At 38.8% G+C, this 4438-nt stretch overlaps 1 long non-coding RNA gene across 1 annotated transcript; it reads right to left on the bottom strand.

The window, feature by feature from the left end:
• Positions 1-2078: 2078 nt before the first annotated feature.
• LOC107725061 (uncharacterized) lies at positions 2079-3306 on the bottom strand. The gene is made up of 4 exons (XR_001638083.1): positions 3172-3306; positions 3004-3091; positions 2273-2384; positions 2079-2185 (listed from the first exon to the last, which is right to left on the bottom strand). It is a non-coding gene; the product is annotated as an uncharacterized LOC107725061 (long non-coding RNA).
• Between the last annotated feature and the right edge of the window lie 1132 nt (positions 3307-4438).

Below are 4438 nucleotides of genomic sequence, written 5' to 3'. Positions count from 1 at the left end.
TGGAGTTATCTGCTTTTGCCAAAAAACGACTGTTGGAGTTATCTGCTTTTGCTATAAAACAAACTTTTAATATGTAAAAAAAAAAAAATACTTTCAATGAACTTTAATTTTCTAAATTACCTGTATTTGTTTAAGTTATTATTACTTAATCAAAACAACCCAACTGCAGTCTGATTGTTATTACTTGGAATGCGCAATAAAAAACCATGATTTATGAAAAAATTATCGTTTTTTGCAAATGAACTCTTCATATGAAGTGATACAATGTTCAGTTCAATTATGTTTAATGGTGCATTCAGTAGTTTGCTGGTAATGTAAAACATGTTACACATCAATAAATAAATTGTGTTTTTGTGATATGAAGAGTGATCTGAATCAGTGGTTCTCAAAGTGTGGTACGAGCTCCCTCCAGTGGTACGCAGAGGAATCACTGAATTACATATAAATTAGGCCGCGTGTCCACCAAAGCGTATTTTTCCCCAAAGCTAACAAATTTTTTCAATTGTTTTAAAGGGGAGCGCTGCGTTTTTTTAAATGCCGGGAGCGTGGCGAGCGCTGAGCATCTTTTTTCACGCTAAACGCGCGGCAACAAGAGTTGAAGAAAGTTCAACTTTGGATAAAACGCAGCACTCATCACTGTCACTTTTTAGTCAGCTAACCAATCACAGTGGAGGAGGGGTGGGACTAATACCGACTAACCGTCACACCCTGCTTGTACTATGACTGAACAACAATGGAGAAGTTAATATTGCTTGTCTCTGAGTATTTATGTCTTTACCAGGTGGAATTGTCTGACTACCATAATATTGTTGTGAAAAATAATGCTTGGAGAAACATTTCATTCGCGATGCGTCTGCCATATTGCTTCAGCAGATATTCTGTATCATAGTAACCACAGCGTCTCAACTGAAAAAACTAAAACCGCTGCACTCTCAAGCGCTCAACAAGCACTCACAGCTGGGTGTTTTCATCTGGCTTTGGTGGACACTTGGCCTGATTGTTACTTGTAGCTACACATACAGCCTGTGTTAATTTTTTTATCAAGTTTTTTTTTTTTACTTAATTTAAATAAAAACTGTACTGTACTTAAATGTTAAGTACAACACATTGTCATTTAATGTTTAAGTACATTTAAGTTTTTAACATTCAAGTACAGTACAGTTTTTATTTAACTTTTAGGTACAATATAGTACAACATATTTTAATTTAATTATGCAGGTTTTTCATTTACCTGGATGTAAGCACAGCGCAATGTTAATGTTCAAATTATGTATTAACAATGTTTAAAGTGGCTGACAATAATATTGATTCTCCCTCCAGTGGTACGCAGAGGAATGTCCTGTTTGTTGCTACCGTGTGTTTTGAGTTTGAGCTCCGTCAAGTTTTTAATTTAATTATGCAGGTTTTTCATTTACCTGGATGTAAGCACAGCGCAATGTTAATGTTCAAATTATGTATTAACAATGTTTAAAGTGGCTGACAATAATATTGATTCTTATTAGGAATAAAACTGCCTGTTTTTTTTTTTCTTTTACTGTGCATAGAATTACTGTATTGTAATGTTGGTCATTATGGTGGTACTCGGAGAGTCAAATATGTTCTGAGGTGGTACATGGCGTAAAAAGTTTGAGAACCACTGATCTGAATGTTGTACACTCACATGAGATGAAGACTCAATAGTTTTCTATAAAAAGCATTTTAATCGTGTATGCTGCAGGTAACCCTCTTAATGAAATTAAGCGACCTGTGTTGTTTCACTAAACATCAAAGAGAATCTTCAAAAAGTGAATATTACACAAAGGAACATACTTATCATTGAGCTTTACCAGTGGAGACAATGGGAGGATTAGTACGTAAATTTTCATCAAGAAATCCCAGACACAAGACTACAAAGCTTGTATTTCACTAGTCTGAGAGTTTTATTTACTATTTTTTTTATTTAATTTTTTTTTTACCAATGAAACAAACAAACAAAAAAAAGAACACTACATGTCGTGGGCGAGTTTTCTCACCCTGTGAGGGTGTTCGTTGTTCCTATTTTAAAGATGTGAAAAGGTCTCTAGACATTCTGTGCGAGATCTATGGTCAATCAACAAGGTGTCCACTGGGTCCCCTCATGACTGACAAGTTGAAAAACCGCCAGACATTTTTTTTCTTCCATTTAGTCCCACCTTTCCACTCAATTCTGCAACGTGTCAAAACCACAATTGGCCTGGGTATGCATTTAAAGGTTATGAACAGAATTAATAGGTGTGAGGTGCTCATTTTCGACCTTTTGCAGAGGCGATGTTCCCACTTATTTCATCAAAGGCTGTCCTCTTTACTTTCCAAGTATAGGGTAGACTACATTTATTGCCAACCATTTTAGCTGACAGGATTCATAGCTGTGTCATTTAGCAATTTAATTTAGTTAATTACCACATTTCAAATGACACCAAAGGTCTACATAACTCTAAGTACTCCATGTAATGTTACTCTTTCTTACATCTGGTGCATACTGACTTCATTTATTTTTCTTTATCCTAAGAAGAATTGGAAGGAACATCGCATTTTTTTCTTCTGTGTGTTCACTTATGGCAGGGGTGTCCAATCCTGCTCCTGGAGGGCCACTTACCTGCAGAGTTTAATATACCTGAATCAGCTAATCAAGGTCTTCAGAAAGGTCTCACTAGAAACAGGCAAGTGTGTTGGAGCTGGTTGGAGCTAAACTCTGCAGGACAGTGGCCCTCCAGGAGCAGAAATGAACACTCCTGACTTATAGAAACACACAAATTAATAGATTGAAGAATGTACAGAGGGCGGTGCATCCAGCTGAAATAGTGGCTTTCTACTCTGAATCTTTACTTAGCAAGACTGAAAAGAAGAATGTCTTGCAAATGCTCCATTACCACAGTCCAAATCCAAACCTTAAAGGAAGAAACTAAAGGTTTGGTCAAAACTATTTTCAGTAGTAACCACAGTGGTAGCCACATAAACTCTCAATTAAACCAGGAATATTCCTACCTGAAAAGTTAAGAAGCTCTCAGATCAGCTAAAAAGGTTGGTTAGATGGTTGAAAACCCACAAGGAAGACAGATCATGAGGCTTTGATCTGTAGAATAGTTGACAGAAGCAAATTGTGAGGAGAATCAAAATCTAGATTAGTGATGGTAGGCCTATAAGATGGTGTACCTTAAACCAGTGTTTTCCAACCCTGTTCCAAACCTAGTTTGGATGTCTTCTTTATCTGACTTATCTATTTTTGGTCTCAGAGTCTCTATGAACAAGCTGATGAGTTCAATCAGGTGTGTATGATTAGGAAGAGTTTGAAAATGTGTACTGTTGGTGTGCCTGCAGGAGCAGAGTCGGGAAACACTGCCTTGACTGCAGAGTTTGGTTACAATCCTAATTAAACACACCTGACCAGCTAATCAAGGTCTTCAGGATTACTAGAAACTTCCAGGTTGGAACTAAACTCTGCAGGAAGATGGCCCTCCAGGAACACTATTGGATACCTTGGGCAAACATGTGCTAGTCACTGATCCCCGTCATGGGACACTGGTGCCCCCACTAGGTATCTGAACAAGCTTGCAAGGATTTCTTGGTCAGGAAGTCTCAACCATCTTGGTAATCTGGTAAACCTGCTAGCCCAGAACCAAACAAGCAGGTTGGGTCTCTATGTTTGCTTCCTGGTCAGAGTATGGCTTTGTGGGTAGTGGAAACCTGAAGCAAGAACCTGGTCAAGGACTTAGTGGTAGCGGAGGTAATCACACACACACATACACACATGGACCAACCAAAAGTCTCTTCTCTTTCTCTCTTCCATTTTCAGTCTGCTCCTTCCCCCACAGCCCGAGATGAAAAATGATGTTTTTACAGGTGTCTCGCGATGCGGATGCTATCCCCGCTTGGCTGGAATTCACATTCATTGCTCCTCCTCCCTTTTTCCTTCTCTCTCCCTCTCTCTAAGGTCCATCTGCCAGACTACGTGTAGCTCAGCCAGTGCCCTGCTTTGAGTGGATGCTATGGGAGATATATCACCAAAACATAAGAGCAGGAGGTTGGCTCAGGTAGACGTGAGCTCAAACTTTACAGGTACTCTAGGCTCAGCCTGTGTTGACTCAATTGTTGTCTGCCTGTCTATGTCTCATGTACAAGCCCTTGATGCTCCTGTAGTCTCTCAGGAACTCTCTGTGGAGAAGCAATAAAAAAGCAACCAAGATGAATTGCAGTAACTAAATGTGCTCCCTATTGGACCGGGGTTCACAACCTACCTACTCACCTGCTTTTGTGTAAACACAGTAAGGTCAAAATGTTGAAAACAGGATTTTACTGTCTTTTGGTAAAGTAGGTTTATGCAGACATACTAGAACAACACATTGCAACGCTTCTTCTATAGTTCACCCAGACTATTTACGGAAACTATGCTGCTTAGTTAGAAATTGACATGGGTATAATG

Source organism: Sinocyclocheilus rhinocerous, unplaced genomic scaffold (genome assembly GCF_001515625.1).
Source record: "Sinocyclocheilus rhinocerous isolate Xijiao unplaced genomic scaffold, SAMN03320098_v1.1 scaffold336, whole genome shotgun sequence".
NCBI lineage: Eukaryota > Metazoa > Chordata > Actinopteri > Cypriniformes > Cyprinidae > Sinocyclocheilus > Sinocyclocheilus rhinocerous.
Note: the sequence above shows the minus strand (reverse complement) of the source record. Positions and strands in the feature narration are given on the sequence as shown.